This window comes from Meleagris gallopavo, chromosome 2 (genome assembly GCF_000146605.3).
Source record: "Meleagris gallopavo isolate NT-WF06-2002-E0010 breed Aviagen turkey brand Nicholas breeding stock chromosome 2, Turkey_5.1, whole genome shotgun sequence".
In the NCBI taxonomy this organism is placed as follows: domain Eukaryota; kingdom Metazoa; phylum Chordata; class Aves; order Galliformes; family Phasianidae; genus Meleagris; species Meleagris gallopavo.
This window is the reverse complement of record NC_015012.2, coordinates 27455857-27471463: the sequence shown is the minus strand read 5'-3', so window position 1 is coordinate 27471463 and position 15607 is coordinate 27455857.

Sequence of the window (15607 nt, the reverse complement as noted above, 5' to 3'; positions counted from 1 at the left end):
ACAGGATATTCAATGTTAGCCTCTTACATGCCTATCAGCAGATTTGGTGTGAAACAGAAGACGTAATGGAAGGCAAGAGATGAGCTGAAGGACAAGGTAAAAAGCAAAGTCAATCAGTTACAATTTTGCTCTTCCCTCTCTTCTTCCTACCAGCTTCTTTGTGTAAGCTGGGAGACAATGTAAGTAAGGAAAGAAAAGCACTCTGACTGACTGTGATCTGCCCACCTACAGCTTTCAATAAGAAGTATTTTAGGGAAGATAGCTGTGGTGCAGCCTGACACAGAAGAGGATACAAAGATGTTAACCCTAACTAGTGACATCTAACCAGGCATAATAAGGGCAGTGGGTTTTCATACTACATATGCATGTGTGCTAGTGGGGGGGGAAGGGAGGAATATGAGGCAAAATTTTCTGTACAAAACACCATTTTAAAAGAGTAGTTGACTCTTATTGTTTCAGAACTTTTCCCACCTCTCAGTTGAACATACCTTTTGTTAGGTTAGCAGAAATCCAGGGCCCTTCCTCTGGCATTGCTTTTTCTTACATCCTGCAAATTTTGTCTTCTGGTACAACTTAAAGCTCAGTCTAGTCAGTCATACATCAGAAAGGAAGACATGGCATCAGGTTGGCTGGGAAGTTGCTTCTAGCATTTGGAAATTGCTTCTCTGTGTTAATCTTGCCTCATGCTCCTTGGCCACAGCTATTGGTACCTATTCCCTTGTAGTTACTCATGACCTTATGTCTTCACCAAAAATTGACCATAAGAAGAAGGAAGGAAACATCTGAATTTTCTCTGATGCAATTCTATGATTCTGCCCTTCTGGTAAGAAGAACCAGCAGGCTGTATTCCTTACCAGCTCACAGCTTGGAGAGAAGGAAAGAAGTTTCATTAACAACTCTCTATCTGCCTTTTTCACACTAAGTTGGAACTTGCTAATTAGTTAGGAAATAGTGATAGAGCACGTCACAGGCACTGAGTAGATGTTACACTTAATTTTGAATTTTTTTTTTTCTACACAATGGTTTTCTTTAAATACCCAGGGAAAGATTCCAATTTCAGTGGGACCAAGTCCTAATATATCAAGTTCTTGCTAATAATACACCCATGTTTATTTATCCATTTCAGATGTTGATTTATGACATATAAATAAGATATAGTGCACCAATTTTGGACAGAGTGATCTGAAATAAATCCTGACTTGGAGCAGCTCTCTAATTAACACAAACACACACACACAAAAAAAGAAAAAAAAAAAAGGAGAGGTTGAAAGCAGCAGTTATTGATGATGTATGACTTTAACCAGAGGAAGAGTCATTTTCATACTGCTCCTCAGTTCAGTGGAAAAGTTTCCTTCTACACCACATACTTCTCCAGCTCTAGATCTAGCAACTTAACAGAAGCATTTTGCTTCAACTCCAGTTCTCAAGGTACCCAATCATTCTCAAAGGCTCCCAATTATCTGTAGGCACACCTGCAGTCAACAGATTATCCATCTGATAGGTTGCAGCTGACATAGCCAAGACAGGCTCATTAGCTAATGTACTGCATTGTTCTGTACAATTGCTACCAGGGAAGCACAGCCTCACAGATTCCATACCCTCATGCTTTAGAATGAGAAGTTCTGGGGAACACAGCATAGATGCAATCGTGAGATTGAGAGGAATCTGCCAAAATCTGCACAGGCTCTAGTAAACTGTGGTTTTATTGTTTCCTCAACTAAGGCCTGGCAAAGAGCTGCAGTCCACAGTGCAGACAATGAGGCGAATGAGGTCCGTTGGATGAGAGCTCTGTTGGAAGCAAGCTGCCTTGAACAACTCATCCATCTCAGCGCATTCTTCTAATCTGCGCTATCAGGATTTTTTCTTTCACCGTCGGCATCCGAGCTCTACGTTCCAGGTAAGAGGAGTTCGCTGCTTTTCTTGGGAAGCGCAATTTGCAGTGCTGCCAGCAGATGGCACAAGATACTCAACGGTCTGCCTGCGGGGTAGCGTGAAATGGATTTCTTTGTCAAAATGTCTGGCTAGTTTCTGCTTAACAGTATTGCCAAGCGCGTCCTCGACAAAAAGAGATGTACTGCAGCATTCCTATGTGGTAGTGCTAGTGTGGTAGTGCAGTAATCACTGTAAAGTAATGCTACTTTATGCGCACAAAAAAAGACTAAATATGCATTGGTGACTTGATCTCATTGCTTCTATGCCTCTTCCAGAGCTGGATGAATTGATTTCACTCAAATAACTACCTTTTAAAGTGGCTCTGTTATTTTGGGTCTTCATTTATGCCTGTTCCTAACTGATTTTACCTGACTACATGCACTCTAGGGAGCTAGCTATTTTATGGTCAATAGTTCCGACACTAAAGATGAAGGAATTACCACTCACACTGGCAGATTTTCGGGTCTGTATTTGGCCCTGAACAGACATTGCTTTCCACTTTTCTTAGTAGTAAATGTAGCTTCTTGTTCCTGGGCACAATAGCACAGCAGGATTTGGAATCATACAGGAGCATGGACTGAGCTAAGAACTGTTACAAGCTCCCCTGTAGCCTGGCACACAGCAGGGCTTTGCTCCATCTGCACAGTATGATCTCCAGTATGAGCTCTAACTTCAGGAACAGCTATACTCAAGACAGAAGTTATCAAGACAAATAAAAACTGGAACGAGAAGAAACTGGGGAAAAGGGAGAACAGGGCAGTTGAGGATGGACTGTTGCTAGCAGTTGCCACAGCTGAGTGGGGCTGCTGTACCTGCAATCCTCACTTATTATTTATTATGTCTTGGAGCCTCCATTGTCTGGCTCTGTTCTAGGTTATTTCTCAGTCAGCTATGGACAACTATGCTCACGTAACAGTGCTTAAACCTTGTTCACCGGCAACTGAATTCAGAGGTATTTCAGCACTGAAGCTATTACTGTCTGAGCATCTGGCTCCTACAAAAGACAGACTACAGCATAACAGAAACAAACAGTTATTATCAGCCTGTCATCTGCAGTGCCAGTGCTGACATCAAGATTATTCTGGCCTGAGAGAATACAGGGAGGTAAGAGATTTCAAAATTAAGTGACAAGTACAAAGATAAAAGGCCCATAAAGCTGGCTTTGTACCTTTGCACTTCCACCCAGCTGAAATACTATGACTACATGATTGGATTGGAAAAAACACAGGTGCAAGAGGGAAAGGTTGTGCCCAGCCACAGAGAAGTTCAAGTCTGGACTTGCAGAGCTGAGAAGAAAGCAAGTGCCCTGAGTAGTATTTCCTTGTAACATAATGCCATCTGCTGGGATTTGCTATTAACAGATGAGGTAGTTCAAATGAACTTGCAATAAATGAGTCCAAAGGGCTAGAAGACATTCTATCTCACAGCCAGATTAGCACAGACAGAATACAATCATATGATCAGCTAGCAGCAATGTTTGTATGAAATATAGAAGCAATTTTTAGAGATTTTTCACTTCTTATTGCCTAATATTTGCACTAGTTTACATCCTATACTATGCTCACGCAGACTGTTACTGCTGTAAGCCTCTCCCTCTGGAGTGAAAAACTGAAGTTGTTGTGTCGTGACAGGGTAAATGAAGCTTGCATGGTTATCCTGCATTAAGTGCAGCAGGTTGCCTAACAACCTGCTTCCCCAAGGACTTACAGAGTCAAAAATAGAAAGAGACCCTATCACCTGCATTCAAGATTGCTTCTTGAGAGCAAAAACTGCCTGCCACACAAGAAAATGAATGGGTACACAACTTTGTCATTGCTCTTGCCCTTCCAGAACAAGGTAATGGATATATTGTAGTTATTTTTTGACACTTTTACCTGTGTAGAGAAAGCATATAATGAAGGGTCTGTAGGGCAAAGTGTATGAGGAGTGGCTGAGGTCCCTGGATGTGCTCAGCTCAGAGCAGAGGAGCTGAGGGAAAACCTCTGGACGGCTGCAGCTCCTTACAGGGAGCAAAGGAGCAGTGCTGAGCTCTGCTCTGTGTGACAGCGACCGGGCCCAAGGGAACGGTATGGAGCTGTGTCAGGGGAGGGGCAGTGAGGGTTAGGGACAGGTTCTGCACCAGAGGGTGGTCAGGCACTGGCACAGGCTGTCCAGGACAGTGGTCACTACACTGAGCCTGCTGTAGTTCAAGGAATGTTTGCACAGTGTTCATAGACATAGGGTTTGAATGTTGGATGGTCATGTATGGAGCCAGGTGCTGGACTTGACAATCCCTCCAGATATTCTATGACTCTATTCTGTAGTCTGTTTGATAATAACAAACTGGGAGGGAAGACCCTAAATGCAGGTGTTGCATTTTTCTACTTTTAGTTATTTTCATTGTGACTTTTAGGCAACCTGCATGTTTAGGCGCTGTGGGGTTTTTTTCTATTGTTTTGAGTGCCCAACTGTTGCAGGTTGGAGACTGGTTTGTGCCCCATTCCTTGTACGTGCTACTTACACAGCAGTGAATAGACTGGAAGTTCCTCTGCAGTTGGGCATGTCATGCTGGATCTCGTTTCAGAACAGCAGCTTGGGAAGGCAACTTTTAACTGATTGACTAGTGTCTTTCCCGCTTTTAAATGAATGTATGTTAGCTGGAAAAATGTTCAAAGTTTTGTTTCATGCAAGCACCTTTGAAAACACGCATTCAAGTCCTCCTGTCTTTTCAGTGCCTACTATACAAATATGGCTTGGAACTTAGTGGATATGCTGAGATAAATGATAACTTTTTTTTTTTTTTAACAATGATCCTTGTGAAATGAATTGTTTTGCTTTGAACACCTCTGTAATATCTTATTTTTCCTATTTTGGTATATCCTTTTACATTTGTGTGTCCCTTGAGAATCACACTGGTGGTGACCTGGCTGGCACAGGGTGCTGGGAGGCATTAACCTGATTACAAAAATGTGATTGAATAATCTAACATGCCCAGCAGAGGCTTCAGACTAAAAGACTGGGCTTAGAATCTTATTCTTGTGAAGCCTACAGTATGTAAGTTTACATGAAGTATGTGCTGGAAAAAATTGTTTCAGTTCTGTAGTGGATGTGTTAACTTTGGTTCCGAAGGTGATAGTTCTTAAAGAGAAACTTGTGCTGACTATGCTACTTTCTTGGTCTGGAAATTCTTTTTACCTTGCAAATCCCATAGAAAGCATGCTTTAGTGACTTGTCATGCTGAATGCTTCAGGTTGATGAGATTTATTATTTCAGGAAGGCTAATAGATAGCTTAATGACAACCTCATTAAGGTTGAAATGATCAAGAAAGAAAATACTTCCATAGCATCTCGTCTGGACCATCTATACCTCTGTGACATGTCTACGTTATCCCTGTAGGTACTTTTGAATCCTTCCATTCTCACAAATGTTAAGAGACTTGCTGAAATTACTTCTGGAGATCTGATGTTAAACAGATCCACAAAACTCTTTAATTCATAACGGTATTCAGTGTAAGATTATTGAAGACATGGCTATATCTGGCTCAAGAAGAAAGAATATATGTACGGGAATAAAACTGAGATTTTTTTGCTCTAGAATGTTTATTTCCTAAGAACTCTAGTATCTACTATATACCTAGCTCTTGCCCAAGTAAAGATATTTTGACTATGCCAAGACACTAGTAGATGGGCTTACTTGGTTGGAATGCTCCTAATTTTTTTATTATAGTGAATGATGAATGTATACCTTGTTCACTTTTGGTTTGCGGCCATGCAGGGGCAAAGTGATTAGTAAAAGACATTTACTTGTCTTATCTTTAGCTAACAGTCAGTGTTAACATATGACAGTGTGTGAGACTGCTTTTATTAGTGCTATTTTTCTTAAAATTTTCAACCTCTGGCTAAAATTTTTGAGTCCTAGCAAAGAACCTTGGAGACTTTTCCTTAAATAATGTTGACTACTGTAAAGTATGGTGGATGGCTGCAAAGAGCAGGGCCTAGTATATAGGTGTCTCCCTGTAAACTAGTAAACATATTTTTCCAGTATTTGGGAATGTTACTGTTCTCCTTATGTCTTTAGCATGCTTCCCTACTTCATTTGGGCAGTACTGGCAAACAGTAGAGTAAAATCTACCGAAGGATTAGGGTAGGAAAAAGATTGATTTGTGTGCCATTACTTGTTGTCAGAAGTAACTCTACAAGCTTAGAAATTTAGTTATACCTCTGAGTTCAACTATTAAATTAGCAGAGTTTAAACTAAGCTATTTTATGTGCCCTGAAACAGTTCTCACATAATCACTAGGGCACTACTGAGGGTTGAAGGAATAAAGGTTTTACAACCCATATAGTTTTTCAGTTGTAGAAGCAGTTTGCTGCAGGAATAAGATCCTCAGAATGTCTAGCATACCAACTTTGAAAACACCTAGGAAGTTCTCACAGTTTTGTGGTGTGGTTTTTTTTTTTTTTTTTCCTCAGACTCCCAGGTTTCATTAGCGAGTAATAGTTTAGTCATTGCTGCACACTTGCAAACATCTCAAACTAGGTGCTCTTGCTCTTTAGAAGGTTGATCTAGAAAGGATGCTCCCATTGCACCAAGTACGCATAGCTTTGTGCAGAACACAGCTCTAACTGCTTGTTAATGATGGGCTGGAAGGGTAATGCTGCCTCCTCCCAACACTGTAATTAAGAACCTGTTGTCCAGAGCATTAGCAAGAGAGGAGACCTAGATTTGGTTCCTGTAAATCTTTGTTTGTGAAGTCTCAAATCACATTTTTTGCTTTCCAGTTATGTCTCCACTCCCAAGTCTGTCTACTATGAAAATAGATCAGGTTTGTGTTCATTCTTCACAAAGATGGAAAAGGAGGCAATCTTTTGGGACCCTTAGTGTGATGCATTTGTTATCTTCTTAGCAGCAGCCATACCTGTCATTAGGAAATAAGCATGCAAAAATACCAATCTTTGACTGTATGATATGCAAATTATTTGGATAAAGGGCAGGTAGTCAGCCTTAACTGCAGTATCTGTTACTTCTGGTATTCATTTCTTGCAGTTAGCTGTTAAACAACAGCTGTCCCATTTTAATGAGCTTTAAAAAAAAAAATAGCACATCATCTCATTATTTCCGTCTTTCCTAATAGGCCCATTTTAAAGGCCTTCAGTTAGCAGCTCTTGTGATTTATGCCAAGCAGAACTCATTTCCATGACTATTAGGATCATTTGCAGAGAGTTACATATAACACAGCATACATTTGGTGTGAACCCTCTCTGACAACTCATTTTTCTGTTGGCGGTGGCTTGTATCACAGAAGCACTGTGACCATCTGTGGATCTCCCTGCATCTGTGTGTACAGAAATACTGTATAAAACCCAAAAGGTTAAATGAAAAGATCTACTGCCATAAAAACCAGAGCAGCTCTGTTCTTTTAAATGTGCTAAGTCCCATTCAAAATTTCATAATGGAAGAGACTCTCATTTTGCCCTGTATTGGACATGCATACATACATCCCAAACCAAATAGCTATTTCAGATGCTTGAGGAGGATGAAATATGTGTCTGCTGGGTGTCTAACAGAATTTTTCTCTAAGATTAAGAAACAGCACAATCTCAACTTTAATTCTCCAAATTTGCAAATGGGTAGCAATTTTGAAGGCTAAACAAGGCATAAGCATTCAGAGCTTCTGGGCTTTACTCATAAGACACAGTAAGGAGGGCATTCAGCTCAGTGTAGGTTCTTGCATAGTACAGACCTGCCATCAAGACTCCAATCCCACAATTGTTTTCTGACAGATAAATAGGATAGCAAAGCTCGACCTAGTAGTCAGTATCAATGTGTAATGATTTACCAGTTTTTGCAATCCTCACTCTCTGAATTGAGACATGCTCTGAGCAGATTTTAGTATTACCTAGAAGTAAGACACATTGAATTTAAGTAGGGTTATGACCCCAAGCCAACAGAGGCAGTAAAGGTGATTAGAGTCACTAAAGGAGTTTAAAAACTCAGGCCAAACTTTCTACTTAATGAAACAAATACACTTTAGTATCTATCTAAACAGTAGATGTTATGGTAAAGGAAGTAGTCATGAATTCTGACCCCGCACATATGAATTACAGAGACTTACTTTTGATTGTATTTTTCATAGAACCATAATTTTTTTGATTGTATTGTAAGAGAATGATACTTTAGATAATGTAAGTTATGCCTGTCAGAGCTCTTCCAGGTTGATGATTTTTTTTCCCCATGTCACTGGGACTGATTACAGGGCACAGATGTTTAGCTGCAAATGATATATGATGTTATATTGGCCAACAAAGGACTTTTCCCTTAAGTATTTTTCCTGTGCTTTGTTCACCTTTCACTGTGTTCCTCTAGAGCCTCCTGCCTGTTGAAACAGCTCTCACCAACATCAGCTTTTCATTACACTTTCTTTTCCCTGAATTAATCTGTTGCCCAGAGCTATAACCTGAACACATCTAGGGGCTGAAAAGAGTTCTAAAATTAAATCCCCGCAGAGAAGCTGCATTTGTTCTTTTCCAAATAACTAAAAAATGAGTATATCCCTTTCAGAAACAAAGGAATTGATCCTGCAGAGAAATTGATGCTGCTATTTCTTGTGAAGGGGACAGCAGAGAAGCCAAATGCTGCTTCATACTGCTAGAGACCTTGGAGCAAAAGGCAAAAGAACTGTACCTAGCTTTGTACTTCCAGTTACATGCAATGGGAGTGTGAGAGTCAAGCTGTGTGGTGTGCTTGACATGCTTGATGAGGTGCCATTCAGAGAGACCCAGACAGGCTTGATCAGTGGGCCCAGGTGAACCTCAGGAGATTCAACAAATCCAAGTGCAAGGTCTTGCACCTGGGTCATGGCAACCCCTCTGTCAGTACAAGCCCTGCAAAAAGGACCTGAGGGTACTGGTAGATGGCAAATTAGACATGAGTCAGCAATGTGTCCTTGTAGCCCAAAAAGCCAACCGTATCCTGGGCTGCATCAAAAGAAGTGTGGCCAGCAGGATGAGTGAGGTGAGTCTGCCCCTCTGTGCTGGTGATACCTCACCTGGAGTACTGCATCCAGATGTGGAGTCCTCAGTACAGGAGAGTTGTGGACCTGTTGGAGTGTGTCCAGAGGAGGGCCACAAGAATGATCCAAGGGAATGGAACACCTCCCCTGTTAGGTCTGACTGAGAGAGCTGGGACTCTGGGGAGACCTGAGAGCTGCCTTTCAGTATCTAAAGGGGAGCTGTAAGAAGGAAGGGGACAGAATCTTTAGCAGGGTTTGTGGTAATGGGACAAAAGGAAATGGTTTCAAACTAAAAGAGGGAAGATCTAGACTGGGTATAAGAGAGAGTTCTTTACAGTGAGTGTGGTGAGGTACTAAAACAGGTTGTCCAGTTGTGGATGCTCCATCTTTGGAGGTATTCAAGATCAGGCTGAACGGGACTCCGAGCAACCTGATGTAGCTGTAAGTGTCCCAGTTCACTGCAGAGGAGTTGGACTAGATGGCCTCTTTAATGAATTTATGACTCTAAATGACCATTTTCATTTTCCTTGGGAGATCAAACAGCTCTGAAGTTCTGGATTATGTTTCTCCTTTGTTTACAATTGTACTTCAAATCCCAAGCTTTTTCACTGAATGGACATATTATAGAGATGTGCATATCTGCCTGGCCGACTACACATGCTACCCTCTGCATGGCAAATAACCCTGCTGCAGGATGAGTCATTCTGTTTCCACTGTACATTTCTACTAGAAAAACCATTTTTCAGTAGCTTGGCAGGGAAAGCAGTGGCCAGCACAAGGTGAGATCAGCCCATATTTACTCCAGCTTAAGCTGCACTACACTGGGAACATGTATCTTTAGACAAGAAGAAAAAACAAGAGACAAAACAAAGCATTCCTCCTTCCCAGAACTGTATAACGGCGACTGCAAAACACGCGCGTGTGACAAAAACAGAGCCGCGCGCCGGCCGCCATTTCAGCACCCACCTGGTGGGCAGCGCCGGGGCGGCTGCACAAGATGGCGGCTGGCCGCGGGTGGGGTCAGACGTGCTGTGGCACGTGCCGGCGTGGCTGCAGAAGCTTCCAGAGCCTCGTGTAAGGTAAGGCAGCGGCGGGCCGGGTTTGGCAGGTTGGTTTGTTGGTTTCTATCCGTGGTGCAGAGCTAGATGGGGCCTGTTTTCTGTTGGTGTGTGGTGTTGTTTTTTGTCCAGGATGTGGGGCATAGGCAGCAGATGCCTCAAGGTGCTTTTGTTTCCCTCAGAGCTTTGGTAACTTGTGCTCATTTGGCGCAGCCGATCATAAGCAAACAAAACCTTGGGAGTGAGCTGCTTGCTTGGTGGTGTAATCTGAGTGTGCTTGTGGTACAAGAGGTGATATCTTGGGAAGTCATTTAGGACAGAAAATAGTTTCACGAGTATTGCAGATTTCTGTGCGACTAAACGTAGGATAGAAATGAATGTTTTAACTGAAATTATTGGATCTCTTACAGTAGAGCATGGGTGTCCAACCTTTTGGCTGGCCTGGGCCAGCTGAACAAAGAGGAATTATCTTAGACACATTTAAAGTATATAATATAGTTATTGTATAAAAGTAACAAAGCCTATTTTGTTTTTTAACATTAAAAAAAATTATTAAAGCATTTAAAAAAGAGCAACCACAACACAGCACTGGTGGGATATGTGACCTTCTTTCTATGAAACTGATGCATCAGTCTGGTTCGCTGGCAGTGGCTGTGGTTCTTAGTGTGCTCTGAAGGCATTTTTTTGGATTTTTGATGAAGCTTACTCTTTCTGTGCTTCATCCTTGGAAAGGTTGTTTAGAAATGTATGTACTGCATGAGGGCAATCACAGGAATAAGGCGTGACTGTGAAGCAAGAGATGTTTCTTGCTGGTAAGGGGGGAGGCTTGTAAAAATCTGGTGAAGAGAAACACTCACATTATTGAGTTGAATGTCTGATGGCAGCTCTATACATTCCATTTGAAAATTTGCAGGCAGTTTATTTTGTTGACTGAAAGTGGAGTGCCAAATATACAAAAAAAAATTTTTCCCAATATTGAAACCTATTATCAAATTTCTTTATGGAATTTGAGAAGGACTAAAAGGAAGGCTGTATTGTTTTCACTATTCACAGTACTGTGCTTATCTAAGCTGTCAAAATACTCAAATTTATTTGCAGAACTTGAGTTACTACTGCATTGCACTCTTCCCTTGTCCTGATTTCAGTGGAGACAGTGTTAATTTTGCACCAGTGTTTGGTTGTTGCTCAGTGATGGGTGTGTGCCTGGGGCTGAGCCAGGCTGCATGAGGGGGAAGAGCTACCACTGTGCTGATGCAGGGGTGCATGCAGCCTGTGTCTTAGATGTGCCTCTGTTAAGTCATCCAGGCTCCTGATGCTAATTTCCTGTAACTGAGTTTATATCTGGTGTTGTTAATTTTGCTTCCTTCATTTTACCAATGCAGTAGTTTTGCAAAGAGCAAGAAACTGCATCAGTCTTTGTACTAGAGCCAGTAACTGATCTTTTCACAAGAACAAGTGTAGATCACTGTTGCCAAACTTCATTGTGGTGCCTGTGATTATTTTCTCCCTTTATGGTGGTTGTGGACCATGTGGTGTTGATAATAAAAAAAACAGGCGAGTCATACTGATTTCCAGAGTTAGGAATGTGTGCTGTTCTCTTCTGTCACACTACTGGGATCCAGTGGTAATGATCTGGCTGGTAGCTAAACTGAGGGTTTTGCTCTTTGCAGGGGATTCAGTCTTCTTTTGTCATTACTCAAAAGCAATTCAACCTGGCATTTTGCCCTTCAATTGTCACAGGGGAATTAGTAATGTATTGCTGTACTGCTTCGTGGGCATCATTTATATATGAAATTTAAAACAGTTGTTCTGCCATCCCCCAAGTTTCTATGTAATATTTAACAATTTAAGTAGGAGAATCTGATCTCTGCGTGAAGCTTGAAGTGAGTAAATGAATGTGAATATGGGATAAGTACCTGCAAAGGTACTGGTGTAGTTGCTATTACTATGTAATAGCACAGATGCATTCCTGGAAGCTCACGTTATGATAGGAGTGTGGCTGCCATACAGTGGAGATGCTACCTGTAATGCTATAATAGGATAATAATAGTAGGCTGGCAAAGTCTTTGGGTACAGCAAATGACAACGAGCCCAAATACAGCAGCTACGGATGCTGAAATGAAGGAAGAGAACTGCTTACTTTTGAATGGCCTCAGGTAGGCAGGGATCTCTGGCAAAAGATGCCCTCACCTCCACTGCCAACCCTTAAATGAAGTGTGGAAAGAGAGTGGATCCTGGCTCCACTCCTGATCGCTCAGGTGGATTGCATGCACTTGAGCTCCCCTGGGTTGGCCTCACCTCAGTTACTGTCTCAGTGACTGTCTCAGCTGTGACTTAGCATTTCCACTACACTACCATATTCTAGGAAACTGAAAATCCCTGTTTTTTTTCACTGTTGACTCTCTTAATTACTTCTGGAGTCCCATGTTCTCTGATTCTGGACTATTTCTGTGTTGCCTTTCTTGGTTGCTGTACGTCATAAAATAGGGGAGAACCTTAAGTATGGTGTATGAGGCAAGGCTGTGGTGCAGATCAAGTTTCCAAGTTTTGCACCATGTTTTGAGACTTGTTGAAGAACTGAGAGACACAGGTTATTCCATTATTTCAAATAGTCATTTTGTGAGACTGTTTTTTGTTGGTTTTTTTTGGTTGTTGTTTTGGTTTGGTTTTTGTGCGTTTGGGGGTCAGTTGAGATGATAAAGCAGTTTCATGAAAGCATGCAAAAGGCCAAGGGCTGATGCCACATGGACTGCTTTTCAGCTTATTTTCTTCTGTTGTGTGTGTATATGTATATATGTGTGTATATATACACGCACGTGTATATACACACACGTATGCAGGTGTATTCAGCCTGGTAGTCTTCCGTAGCATGGTAAATATGACCTCAAAATATCTCAGTTTGAAACAGGTCTTCATTGTCTTCTTGCTCCTGCCTGTTGTTTTGAGAACTAGTTGGTGTAAAACTTCGTGAGTGCACTTACAATGACTGTGTTACCAGCCGTAGCCCTGACAGTGGGCCTACAGATGGATGTTGCTGATAGTTGAGCTGCTCAGTGTAGGAGCTGAAAAATACTATGCAGTGTTGCTGAGTAGATTTTTCATCCCTTAAGCTCAGATGTTAAAAAAGATGAGGCAATATGAATATAGGTGTTTCCAGGCTTAGTTATAATGTCATCTGTTTTCAAGGTGGCACGTTTCTTTATGTCAAGCTCCTTATTACTTTCCACTGTTACTCCAAGCAGGAGGATAGGGAAAAGAAGGGGAAAAAAAAAAGTAATGAAAAGTGTCTTGCAGGATTTGCATTGGTGCTCTGACGGGGAGGGAGATAATCATTCTCTCCCTTGGAACAAAGCAGAAGACCAAGAGTGCTTAAGTCTAGGCAATCAGTTGGCAGAAAATTGGTACCTATTGCTCTTAAAAGATCAGAAGTGGAAATGAGATGAATCCTTTAAGTAGGATTCGTGGTGATGTAAAATATGGAAGAATATTTTTATGCCACCTGGAAGTACCTAAATACCTCAGCATACTAGGCTGCACCTGTTTGCACTGGAGAAGAGATGACAGAATTGTAGGACTGTACCCAGGAGTGGTGGTCAGAGGCTCTGTGTTTGGATGGAGATCAGTGACACCTGGTGTCCCTCGGGTCAGCACTGGGATACTCTGTACTATCTGTATCAGTGACATTAGCAGAAGGATTGAGTGCACCCTCAGCAACTTTGTGGATGACATTAAGCTGTGTGGTGTAGTTGACAGCTTAGTGTCTGCTAAACCAAGGAAGAGGCATGCCAATCAGAGAGACCCAGTCAGGCTTGAGCAGTGGGCCCAGGTGAACTTCAGGAGGTTCAACAAATCCAAGTGCAAGGCCTTGCACCTTGCAGAATTGGCACAGATATTTAAATTAAAGATATACAGTGAATTTACTCAGACCTTTAGCATCAGGTACTCCTGATGTATGAGCTCCTTTGAGCTGTGACAGTTCTGATACTTGGCAATCTCTAAAGTGTTACACTTCAGAGCCAGCAGTTCCTAATGTAGCTGAACATTAGACAGTAAGGATTTGAGTTACTGTGTGCTCGTCTGGGTCACTTGGGGACTGGGGCTTGTTTTGATTCACAGATGCTCCAAAGATCTTTAATTTGACCTCAGCTGAGCCAAAAGTTGTTAAAATGTTATTTTTTTTCTAATAAATCACCAGCCACAGGATCATACTGGCCTGCTTACAGATGTGGTATGTATGAAGTCAGGCGGTATTTGGTTCTGAAGAAATAGGGTCAATAACTGAGACAGAGCGATACTGAGCTTACAAGGAGAATGTCGCTTGGTTGAGATTGCGTTCCCAGGCGCTCCGACTGCAGGGTGGTTTGCCTCTGGAGTGCGCTGGTGCTGTCCTGCACTTCTGTTCAGGACACTGCAAATTTGTCTAATGAGGCTCCAGCAAATGCTGCAGACTAATCTTTTGGCCATTGTTCAGACTGCAGCCTATATCTCATGGAGCCCTTTTACACAACGTCTGGTTACTCTTAAGCATCCATCTAGGACTGTACTGTACACCTGATTCTGGCAAGTGACCTTTCTGATCCTTGCGGAGAATTTCCTTCATCACACGTGAGCATCTGTGGTCCTGTGAAAACACCAGTTGGTGCAGGACCTGCTCTGAGCACGTCCCTCTTCAAGTTTTGTGTTTGTTAGAGAGTCTGCCTTTGTTCTTAAGGAGATGCTGTTATGTGTAACAGGTGTGCAGTATCAGGTGAGGCAAAAATCCAGAGGAACCAGACAGCATATTTAGATAACGACTTTTTCCAGATGGGAGCTCCTGATTGTCTCATTAATCACTTAGCTATTAATATCATTCCAGCACAATTCCTGTATGTGTTCCAAAAGCCATAATGGTAGTAAACCCATCTTCCTCATTACTCATCTAACCAAATTCAGAACAAGCTAACAAAAGTAGGTGGAATTGCAAATAAGTAGTATAATAGAATATATATAGCTTGCAGGAGCTGACTTTTCTCTTTCTTCTTCACTAAAATGGCAGTGGAACTGCATTTGATACTGTCTCCCACGACATCCTTATAACAAAGCTGAGGAAGTGTGGGATAGACGAATGGACAGTGGGGTGAGTTGAGAACTGGCTGACTGGCAGAGCGCAGAGGGTCGTCGTTGGTGGTGCAGAGTCTGGCTGGAGACCTGTAACCAGTGGTGTCCCCCAGGGGTCTGTGCTGGGTCCGGTCTTGTTCAACATCTTCATCAATGACCTTGATGAGGGGATGGTGGCCGCCCTCAGCAAGTTTGCTGATGATACGAAGTTGGGAGGATTGGCTGACACGCCTGAAGGCTGTGCTGCCATTCAGCGAGACCTGGACAGGCTGAAGAGCTGGGCAGTAAGAAACTGGATGACGTTCAACAAAAGCAAGTGTAGAGTCTTACACCTAGGGAGGAATAATTGCATGCACCAATACAGGCTGGGGGATGAGCTGCTGGAGAGGAGCTCTGCAGAGAGGGACCTGGGCGTCCTGGTGGACGACAGGTTGGCCATGAGCCAGCAGTGTGCCCTCGTGGCCAAAAAGGCCAATGGCATTCTGGGGTGCATTAAGAAGAGCGTGTCCAGCAGGTCGAGGGAGGTGA